This window comes from Lagenorhynchus albirostris, chromosome 14, assembly GCF_949774975.1.
Source record: "Lagenorhynchus albirostris chromosome 14, mLagAlb1.1, whole genome shotgun sequence".
Taxonomy (NCBI): Eukaryota; Metazoa; Chordata; class Mammalia; order Artiodactyla; family Delphinidae; genus Lagenorhynchus; species Lagenorhynchus albirostris.
The window spans coordinates 82608491-82620548 of NC_083108.1; the positions used below are offsets into that span (position 1 = coordinate 82608491).

Sequence of the window (12058 nt, forward strand, 5' to 3'; positions counted from 1 at the left end):
GCATCTTCTACGAGTCACTCTGTGTGGTGGAGGGTGAATTTGAGGGCTTGGTGACAGAGACTGCCAGCTGCCCGTATATCCCTGTGCTCCTTTCCTTCCTGGGTGCCCCCCCCAACAAGACTACATTTCCCAGAACCCTTTGCCCCATCAGTGGGGTCATGTGACTAGTTCTGGGCAAGAATGATGCCAGCACTTCCAGGCCTGGCCCCTAAAACGTCCCTAGAGAAGCTCCAAGCACTTTCCAGTCTCCCGGCTGAACACAGAAGATCCAGCAGAGGATGCTGGATGGAGCCACAATACCGAAGGCATCTGGGCCCCTAGCTCACGAGAGCAAAGACCAACCTATGTCCGCATGAGTGAGCAACACATTTTCATTGCTGTCAAACCACTTAGATTTTGAGATTGTTGTTGGAACCGTGAGCTAATCTCATATGTCATCTGATTCAACATCTGTGACTGAGACATAATAGGCGCCTACGTCAGCGGGTGGAGACAGGGATGAGAAGCAGGCGCAGATTAGGCAATAAAATGATCACCACCTGGTAATGAACGAGACACAGGACACGACAGAGAGGGGGCCGCATCTAGCGTGGGGCTGGCGGACTGAGAACCCAGGAGAAAGACAAGTCTTGCCAAGGAAGGTGATGCATAAATTCACACTTGGTGAATCTGCGGGAACCCGTGAGGGCGCCTTGGAGACCAAAGTGAGGCGTCTGTGCCAGATGTAGGCAGATGGCAACTGGGGCCGAGAGAGAAGTTAGACAAGCACGAACGATGCTTCAGAATGATTCCAGCCATCACAAGCGGTATTAGCAGACACCAGTTATTTTCCTCCACCTGGTCCAAAAAAAAAAAAATTACAAGGAATGCTGTGAACAAAAAAGAAAATTCACACAGGGTCCCTAATCTCCAGAAGTTTAGATTCTTAAGAGTTGGAGTCGGTCTTTGGCAAAAACCCCACTTTGTTTCACCAACTAGAAAAACACGAGTTAAAAATGAATGTTCTCAGCTGAAGCAAAATTTTGAAGAGAGAAAAAGTCTAGAGCTCTTCCCCCAGCTCTTCAAACGCTCGCCTGGGGCACCTTTCCTAACCTGAGGGTGGGTAACAGATCCTCGACCAGCTGAGATCTGGGAAGTTGCTGGCGTGGTGGGCGTCTGGTCTGCCCTGCTCTAGCGCAGAAACAAAGTGGTAGTTTTTTGAGGGCGATGGGGCATCTTTGCCACTCCAGGCCATCAATTACACCTCTGGTTTGAACCTACAGTCTGGCTTTTCGGGGGGCGGTGGGAGCTGTGGCTGCCAGCACGAGGAGAAGCCCAGAATAATAGTATCTGTGTCTTTGCCCCAGACATCCCACCCACCCACACTGGGCCCTTGTGCTAGAGAATTGGAGCAAAACCGAGAGGCAAGGTCCCGGGCGTCGGGGGCCGCTCTGGACTCCCTGAAATCCTCACACTATGTTTCAAACGCTGGGGGATTGGTTAAAATCCAAAGTCAGTTTTTCCAGGTTATGCTTTTTCCCCCTCACTTTAACCTTATTCGTAACTCCACGGGCTTTTTAACCTTGTGTGGGTACGGGTGTGTGAGTGTGTGTGAGTGTGTGCATATATGCATGTGTGTGCATGCATGGGTAGGCCTGTCTGCACACACATATTACAGGGGAATCGGACAGAGAATAGGAACTTGGGAACTTAACACCATAGAGAATTGTAAGTAATGAATTCGTCTCAGTTTCCATGGCCCTCTGGCGCTCAACAAGGATAAGTTGGAAAAACTGGTTGAAGTCGACACTGTATCATTCTATAGTAAAGAGAAGTTGTGATGGCTTAACTGTGTCCCTCTCCCCAGGTTCGTAGGTTGAAGTCCTAACCCCCAGCACCTCAGAATAGGACCTGATTTGGAAGTACGGTCTTTACAGATGCAATTAGTCAAGGTGAAGTTATACTGGAGTAGGGCGGTGCTAATCCAATATGACTGGTGTCCTTATAAACAGGGGAATTTGGACACAGACATGCAAACAGGGAGATGGCCCTGTGAAGGCTGAAGTTAGTTGCCACAAGCCCAGGAACTACCAGAAGCCAGGACAGGAGCCTGGCACCTCCAGTGGGAGCAGGGCCCTGCCAACACCTTGATCCCAGACCTCTAGCCTCCAGAACTGTGAGACGATAAATTTCTGTTATTTAAACCACTTAGTGTGTCATTGTGGCAGCGCTAGGAAACTAATACAGGAGTTATGATGTTGATGTTCAAAGGTGAATCATTAAAAAGGCATTTCTTGGGACTTCCCTAGTCGCTCAGTGATTAAGAATCCGCCTGCCAATGTAGGTGACACGGGTTCGAGCCCTGGTCGGGGAAGATCCCACATGCCACGGAGCAACTAAGCCCGTGCGCCACAACTACTGAGCCTGTGCTCTACAGCCGTGAGCCACAACTACTGAGCCCGCATGCCACAACTACTGAAGCCCACGCATCTAGAGCCCGTGCTCTGCAACAAGAGAAGCCCCCACAATGAGAAGCCTGCGCACCGCAACAAAGTAGCCCCCGCTCGCCACAACTAGAGAAAGCCTGCATGCAGCAACGAAGACCCAATGCAGCCAAAAATAAATTAATTAATAAATTAATTTTTTTTAAAAAAAGGCATTTCTTGGGATGCATTTTATGTTTTTTTCTAACAGACTTACTTTCCTTTTTGGTTTGTTTGTTTGTTGGGTAAATGTAGACAAACAATGAATCTGCATTTCCTCACAACGCACTACAACTGTATCGTTTCTTCCTTCTTCTTTCCAGGGAAGAAGGAACTTTCTTTTATTTTTAATTTTTTTATTGAAGTATAGTTGATTTACAATATTGCGTTAGTTTCAGGTATACAGCAAAGTGACTCTGTTATACAGATATATTTTTTCAGATTATTTTCCATTATAGGTTATTGAATATAGGTCCCTGTGCTATACAGTTAATCCTTGTTTTTATATATAACAGTGTGTATCTGTTAATCCCAAACTCCTAATTTATGCCTCCTCCCTCCCTTTCCTGTTTGGTAACCATAAGTTTGTTTTCTATGTCTGTGAGTCTGTTTCTGTTTCGTAAATAGATTCATTTGTATTATTTTTTAGATTCCACGTATAAGTGCTATCATATGATATTTGTCTGACTTAGTATGATGAACTCTAGATCCATCCATGTTGCTACAAATGGCAATATTTCATTTTTATGGCTGAGTAATATTCCCTTGTATATATATAGCACATCTTCTTTATCCATTCATCTGTCAATGGACACTTAGGTTGCTTCTCAATCCTGTTATCTTTCATTTGATTTTTGAAAAAATTAAAACTAGAGATGATTAAGAAGATTTCAAGATGAATATAACAAAAGCCACATGCCTGCCACTGGCTTAAGAAAGAAAACATCACCAAACAAACAACTGAAACCCTGGTGTCTCACCAGAGTTAACAATTATCCTGAAATTGGTGTTAGTTAATCCTATGCATTTTTTTAAACATTTCTACCTATGGATGAATATCTCCTTAAACACTATACATTGTATGTGTTTAAGCATATATATATATATATACATATTATTATATATATACATATATAATATGTACATATATATGCTTATATATATATAGTACTGTATCCATTCTTCCATGACTTGTGTCTTTGACTCAGTATTGTCTTTGTAAGTTCATCCACGTTGATACATGTTATGTTAGTTCATTCATTTTCACTAAGTATAATAGCCCCTTGTTTGAATGTCGTATCAGGTATTTATCGATCCTCCTGTTGGTGGATACTTAAGCCGTTCCCTGGTTTGGTTTACAGTGCTTTGGTTTGTTTTCCTATCACGAACAAAGCTGCTAGGAATACTCTTATCCGTGTCTCCTAGTTTCTCTAGGGCAGTTATTTTTTCAAAATGAGGGTGGTGCCCATTGAAGAGGATTGAAATCAATTTAGTGAGCCCAAGTCCGCTGTGCCATGAAGAAAGGGGACGAGGAGACAAAGTATTAGAGTGCATCACACATAGTAAGACTAAGCATGGATTCATGAAACTTTTATATCAGGAATGTGTGTGTATGTGAGTGTGTGTGTCTGTGTGTGTCTGTGTGTGCCGCCTGGTTTGAGATATAGAGTTTCCCAAATGTGAGTCATGATGAAAAGTTTGAGAAAAACTGCTGTCTTAGTTCAGGCTTCTATAACCAAATCGACTGATTTTACAGCTGGGGACACTGAGTCTTCTTAGTAACACACCTGAAGTCTTAAAGCTAATAGACTACAGAGAAGAGATTGTGAAGCTGAAAGGTTTGTCCTCAGAACCACATTTTGACCATCAAGACATAGTGCTTCATAGGGTTGCTTCCTACTTTATAGGGTTGAGGTGTTTGGGTTTTTGAAACATGATCAAGGAAAACAATGAGGCAAATGTGGGTTAACTATGTAGTTTGGACAGGGATAAAGAAAGTGTTCATGAACAGATGAATGGATAAAGAAGATATGGTATATATATACAGTGGAATACTACTCAGCCCTAAAAAAGAATGAAATAATGCCATTTGCAGCAACCTGGGTGGATCTAGAGATGATCATACTAAGTGAAGTAAGTCAGACAGAGAAAGACAAATACCATATGATATCACTTATAGGTGGAATCTAAAACCTGACACAAGTGAATTTATTTATGAAACAGGAACAGACCCACAGGCCTAGAAAACAAATTTACGGTTACCAAAGGGGAAAGTGAGGTGGGAGAGGGATAAATTAGGAGTTTGGAATTAGCAGATGCAAATGACTGTATATAGAAGAGATAAAATACAGGGACTTGCTGTATAGCACAGGGAACCATATTCAGGATCTTGTAACAGCCTATGGGGAAAAGAAAAAAAAGAAAACATAACAGGATTGAGAACCTGATGTTCATTTCTTTTCCGGCTGCCGAGTTGCCATTTTGCCTGCAGTCTGAGTCGTTTCTGCTGCATTCCAACCCTTATTAACTAAGAATTTGCTCCAACCCTTTATAAAATCTTAAGTTACAAACGCTGCATGGAAGACCCAGCGAGCGCGGCAGCTCCACCGTGTTCAGTTCACTGTCTATGTTAAAATACAGTAATTTATAAGGGAAAATCTGCCGCACGCCCCTTGGCCCTGGGCCCATAACTAAGAAAGACTGCTCAGAAACATGCAGTCTTTAGTGCTTTTAATGGCCTAAGGAATGAAGAAAAGGAGAGGGGGCTGGGGGAGGGACCTCCACTTAAATTTACTATGACTCTGCCCCCACCCCTTTTCCCTCCAAGAAATTCTTTCCAGTTCTCTTGTAAAAGGCTTCATGGTGAACCAATGAATAGAGATCCCCGAGCAGGCTGGCCTTTATAAACAACACAGCTAGGTACTGTGGAGTAAGTTACTGACCGAGCAGCTAAAGCACCTGAGAAAGGGAACAGGGAGGAAAGTGTGGCTCTAACCGGGTCTCCTTGGAGAGCAGATTAAGGCAGGAGGCATCACGTGATGCACTGACCCAGCTTGGGAGGATTCTGGAATGTTTCCAAGAACAGAAATAAGGCCCCACAAGTGTGGAAAACTAGGGGGTTAGGGAGTGGATGTAGGCAGGAACGGTCTCGCTTTTAACCGGCCCCGTCTCTGCTCCCATCTTTCACTGGCTTCTCTGTGGTCGGCCAGAGCGACCCACAGGAACGCCACCATTTCCCTAGGACATTGATTGGTCTCTAGCACACATCTCTGAATGCTGGCCCTCCATCCTGCTTCTGTTGCCCAGTTTGGTAGACAGCAAAGTCAACCCTCATCTTACTGAAAATCTGCCTCTGTGGTCCTATCTTCCCAGGTGGGTGGCGTGAGGAACCTCAACTCTCGGCCCCGTCCTCGCAGGCACAGACCCTGAGACCCTGGGTTCTCGCCCCCGGTGACCTATCTCAGGCAAAATATTGATCATGCTGGAACTGTCACATCAGCTCTGGGACAAAAGCTTTGCCTCCATAACGGGTTGAACTGGTACCACGACCTCCATCGAGGTAAGAGGCAGGAGAGGTTGGGGTCCCTAGAGAGGAAGGTGAGGTGGACACGCAGAGCATGGAAATGGCTAAGGAAGGAGATTTGAGACAGAATGCCCCGCCCTGGCAGGATGACCTTGGCCAAGTATAACCTTGGGCATTTACGGTACGCCATGCCTCCCTTCCCCTCCTCTGTATGTTGGGACAATAACAGTACCCATCTCAGGGGCCGAAGAGGATTAAGTGAGATCTCGGACTTGAAGCCCTGAGCAGAGCACCGGGCTGTAAACAGGTGCTCAGTAAACACCAGCTTCATTATCGTTGGAAGAGAACAGAGGGGGCCCAGTGACTGGGGAGAGGCTGGGCAGCACCAGGGCCAGCAGGGAGTGTGCCCCTCACACTTGAGTCTGCGCCCTGAGGCGGGAGTGGGGCGTGCCGTTTCTCTCTGCATCCTCTTTCCCCTTCGACACAGACCAGTGTCTGACACACACTCAAGCTGCATCGCTTTGGGCTCATTCCAGAGCTTACCTCCCAGGAGAATCCAACTCCCTGAGCACCGGCATAAAATAAAAAGGTCTAGGTATTTCCTTCTGCACATCCTTCATCTCGAGAGCGGACGCACTAATGTTTCCTCCGCTGAGCAGCCCAGGTTGCCCTCTAACCCTCTGTATTTGTTCCTGATGGGCTGTGTTTGGGTGGACGTGAGACTCAAAGAATCCAGCTATCAAATTGCTGAAGTACTGAGTAGGGCTGGGAGGCAGGGGAAGGAGGTAGGTGGGGCAGAAGTCAAAGGTGCCACCATTTCTCAGCCACTGGAGCGATTAATGTTAAAAAGATGTGAGCAGCTGGAACGCCTGTTCTCAGCTGGTCGGGATGCAGTCCCGCTGGTAGGCGTTCACCCAAGAGAAATGGAAACATATCCACACAAAGGCTTACACCTTTACGCCTAATAGCGCCACACTGGAAACGACCCAAATGTCCACAAGTCGAGACCCACTTAAACTAAACAAGTATTCATTGATTATCTGAAATTCAAATTGAACCGGGCGTCCTGTATTATCTGGCAACCTTCCTTCAGAGGCACCCACGGGACCGTTGCCAGGAGGTGGTATTGGGGATGAGGGGAGGACCCACAGCAACACATTAAACACGACGTAGAGTTAATATGCGTTGGGCGTTTAGTCTCTACAGTTTGTTCTCTTGGTTAAGAACGGGGGCTGCTTAGCTTGGAATCCCAGCTCTGCAGCATTCAAGCTGTGTGACCTTTTGGTGCCTCTGTCTCCCCATCTGTGAAATGGGTGTAACCTTAGCCTCATAGGATTGTTTTGAGGTTTAAATGAATTGATACAGGTCGAGCACTTGGAATCATGCTTTACACGTAAAAAGTGCTCAAAAAGTTCAGCTACTATTATGGTTGTTGTCAGTTTCTTGTTAGCCGAAGAAAACCAGTATCAATACAAGTTGCTTGAGGTCATCTCCTTAAGCCAGGAAGCAAATTTAATAGAGAAGAGCAGAGGAGGAGGATTTTTGCCTGGGACTTTATGTTGAAAAATGAAACAAGGTGATAAACGTTTATCAGATGATAATTGTACTAATGCACTAAGACTTAAAAATAACAAAGGATAGGGCTTCCCTGGTGGCGCAGTGGTTGAGAGTCCACCTGCCGATGCAGGGGACACGGGTTCATGCCGCGGAGCGGCTGGGCCCGTGAGCCATGGCCGCTGAGCCTGCGCGTCCGGAGCCTGTGTTCCGCAACAGGAGAGGCCACAACAGTGAGATGTCCGCGTACCGCAGAAAAACAAAGGATAACTCTACAGGGGTTTGGGAGCGGGTGTGATTTTTCTGACAAAATCACGTGGGGGCAGAATAAAATGTCCTTCCCTTCAGCAGCCTCCCAGCTGGTCCCGCTCCCGCACCAGCTACCTCTCCTCTCCTTGAAGTGTGCATCGCCACTGCAGCCCCAGTGCTTTGTAAAACACAAGTCACTTGTGTCCTTCTCGTCCTCAGAGGCCTTTGGAGCCACTGGCCTACAGGAAAAAAAATCCAACCTCTAGCATAACTCACAGGACCACAGTCTTGACGAGAAGAGATAACAAGCGAGACAACAAACCAAAATGACAAAAAGTGATCTGGGTAAGAGAAGGGGACGTTTTAAGAAAAGGGAAACTACGATGACTATTTAAAACAGTGTTTTGGCGGGACTTCCCTGGCAGTCCAGTGGTTAGGACTCAGTGCTTTCACTGCTGTGGCCTGGGTTCAATCCCTGGTCGGGGAACTAAGATCCGGCAAGTTGCGCAGTGTGGCCAAAAATAGAAAAAAATTTAAATAAAAACCAGTGTTTTGGAGAAATCAAAGGAGAGACAGCATCTGAGACAGAGAATGAACAAGGGTTTGCCCAGATTGCAGAAGGAAAAGATAAACAGATAAGAGGATGTCGGTAGAGATGGATGACAGGATCTAAGTAACTGGCAAAAGTACGGCCGCCAACAAAATCACATATGTTGGTCAAAAATGGTCATTGAAAGAAAATCTCATTATGTTTGAAAATAGAAATAATATTCTAAAATCACAGTTTACATACAGACAAAAGCTGGGAACTGGCAGCAGAAAGTGGAAACTAGTTTAATGTTCTTCGTCTCGTTTTACAGAGACCGTTTCATTCCTGATCTTGATAATTACAGAGAGACTTGAATCCTCTTCATTTAGAGGCTGACATTAGTGTAACCAAAACCGTTTGACATCTTTCACATCACTAGAGGGAAAAAGAAGACAGTAGTATCCGTAGATAAAGGGTATTAAAGAGTAGAAATTGCAAGGCTGACTGAAACAGAACCTAAAACAAGAGGAGAGAAGGGAGATAGTGTGTATTCGTTGTAAAAATAAACACAAGTTGGTTCAGCCACACAAGGACAGACGCTGATTCAAGAAACGAAATCCAACTGCACGCCATGTACAAGGGACACGCCTCAACAAAGTGACACGGTGAGGTTAGAAATACAGCGGGACAAAAATGTGAGGGGGGGCTTCCCTGGTGGCGCGGTGGTTGAGAGTCCGCCTGCCGATGCAGGGGACACGGGTTCGTGCCCAGGTCCGGGAGGATCCCACGTGCCGCGGAGCGGCTGGGCCCGTGAGCCATGGCCGCTGAGCCTGTGCGTCCGGAGCCTGTGCTCCGCAACGGGAGAGGCCGCAGCAGTGAGAGGCCTGCGTACCGCAAAAAAAAAAAAAAAAAAAGAAATGAGAGGGGAAAAATGCAGAAGAGAGAACAGGATTGGGAGAGATGGAGGGACACAAAGCAAGTAAAGCAGACGAGGCACTGAATTCTTCGGAGGAGGGAGACTTTTCAAGGGCAAAGCCTCAGGTCGGTCCCTCCATATTGATAAAATCTCTTAGCACCAAATAACCCAGCTTTGGGTCGCACTGCTGAGAAGATAAAGCTGAAACCAGCCTGAAATTTGATCTCCATCCTTTCCTTTCCCTCACCCTCCCCACCCCCCCCACCCCAGCACAATTCCCTGGTCCTCCGTTCTGACAGTGAGCTAAATATTTTTCAAGTCTTTTACTCAGAGACCCCTCTTTCCCTCTCTCCAAGGAGCTGATATTCAGAAATCATTCCAGGCATTTGGAATTCAGAATATAAACATCTCCGAGGCAGCCCCAGGCCCCAAACTCCCCAACACGCCTTGTTTCTCCCTGACACCTGTCTTCATGGTTCACTCCTGTTTTCCCCAAGCTGTTGGCTCTCGTCCTGTCCCAGGCATGTCATGCTTATTCACGAAGAGGCAGCTTTCTCTGGGGATCAGAAATAAATTCATCCTTGTGTGCATTGTAGGAAACCAGCCAACACACCATTTGGGGATTCGAGAATGCTGAAGTGTTCAGCGGTACAGCCTTCCTTTCACAACAGCCAAAAAGTGGAAACAACCCACATGTCCATTGACGGACGGATGGATAAACAAAATGTGGTCCATGCAGTGGAATATGATTCAGCCATAAAAAGGGCTGAAGCCCTGACACGTGCTACAGTATGGATGAACCTTGAAAGCATCATGTCCTGTGAAAGAAGGCAGACCCCAAGGACAAAAACTGTATGATTCTATTTACATAAAATACCCCAAATATGTAAATTCATAGAGACAGAAAGTAGATTAGAGGTTGCCGAGGGCTGGGGGAGGGCAAAATGGGGAGTTATTGCTTAATGGGGACAGAGTTTCTGTTTGCGATGATGACAAAAAGAAATAGACGGTGGTGATGGTTACACGACAGGTGGATGTGTGAATGCCATTGAACTGCACACCTAGAAAGGATTTACAAGGTAAATGTTATGTCATGTGTATTTTATGGCAATTTTTTTTAAATGGGAAGAAAAGTGGCCTTTCTGCTCTTGGTGTATGGAACTCCCCTCTCCACACTGGGGACGGCCCTCAAGGAAGCTGGGTGGACAGTGTGTAGTTGTGACGGACATTCTATCAGCCCCCCCACCCCCCCAACCCCTGCCCCAGGCACCCCTTTGATGGGCATCTGCATGGGAAGGACCCCTTCCCCCTTCCTCCCTCCCTCCCTCCTTCGCGCTCTACTTTCTTACTTCTGTCCCTCCCCTTCTAATGTTTTTCTTCCCAGTATTCAGTTGAGAGCATGTAACATCTACCCAAGTGGTGCCCGTTCTCACACACGAAGTGATGCTTTACTGAGCGCTCCCTGTGTGGTTGCTGCTCACTGGGCACAGTGAGCACATTTAGCCTCCCAGCAGCCCTCACGGTAGGTACCGCCATTGCTCCCATTTCACAGATGAGAACACTGAGGCTCAGAGCCAGCCAGGAAGTGGAGGCGCTGGCATGTGAACCTTGCTGTCAGGCTGCTGTGTCTTCTCCTGGTCCCTGTCCCTTTCTGGTCCTACATTAGTGGGTATAGATTCACCACAGACCTATGGAGACCAAGTGAGAGCACGCTGTTCATGGCGTGCTTTTCCCACTAGGCTCTGAACAGAGGCAGCCTTTTCTGATCTCCCTTCACTTCATTTCCTCCCGGGAATGTCTGAAGGCACTGAAGGAGAGCAGAACCCCTTTCCTCTACCCCTCGAGTGTAAACATTTCAGCACCATGCTGCCAGAGGAGGAAAAAAAAAAATCCCCACCTCCTGTTAAAAAACCAGAAAACCAGGCTGTGGAGAATCAAAGGGAGCTTTGTACCGGGAGCCACCGTGGAGAGGGGAGATGGGGGCCCTTCCAGGGCCAAGCCTCACCCTACCCCCGCCCCCGTAAGACTGGAATCACAGCCTGATGGCTCAGGAGAACAGGCAGGACCAAAGCCGGGATCAACTGTGGATCCAGCTCTGAGCACTGAGATGGGTCTTTCCTCGCAGGCAGGGCCGAGGTTGCCAGCTAGGGCAGGGGGCTTGGGTTCTGCTACAAGGGGTCGAACTTGCTTAACTGGGGCCCCCAGAACAGTGAGTCTCCCCTTCATTCTGTGGTGACAGCTCCCCTCACCCCACCCCATCCCCTGCCTGCTTCTTTATCTCAGGTGACTTGAAAACAAAACAATTTTCATGTTAAGAAATAGAGGCCTGTGAAACTTTGGTGGCGGAGGGAAAGTGGGCACATTTAGTCAAACCTATAGGAAGGGGCTTCGGGGCTTTCAAGAGGCTGGAAATCACCATTGACTCTTCTGTCCCCCTAACCACACACTTCATGGAGGTCTCTTCACAGTATAGACAGAGAAGGGTGTGGTGGGCTGGGCTCTGGGTAATTCTGTAGGTGCTGTGCTCACGACTCTGGGAATTTAACACCAGGCACATAAGGCGCTCTCATTATGAACGTTCCCTGAAGATTCGAATGAAGTAGGGGACACAGGACACCACCAAGTCATGCTCAGCTCCCAGGGGACTGATCGCAAGCTAGCATCGTGCTTCAAAGGTGACCGTACACGCCGTGTGAGTGCCCACCAAGTGCCAGGCACTTACAATTATTAGAAGTCGATTCATCCCCACTACAGACCAAGGAGGCAGGCACTGTGAGCGCCCATTCTACAGATGAGGAAACTGAGGCACAGAAAGGTTAAGTAAC

The 12058-nt window shown here is 47.1% G+C and overlaps 1 long non-coding RNA gene across 1 annotated transcript; it reads left to right on the forward strand.

Moving 5' to 3' along the window:
* The first annotated feature begins 5916 nt into the window (after nt 1-5916).
* On the forward strand, nt 5917-10415 carry LOC132504408 (uncharacterized). The gene is made up of 3 exons (XR_009534872.1): nt 5917-6021; nt 8008-8133; nt 9830-10415. It is a non-coding gene; the product is annotated as an uncharacterized LOC132504408 (long non-coding RNA).
* The last annotated feature ends 1643 nt before the right edge of the window (nt 10416-12058 follow it).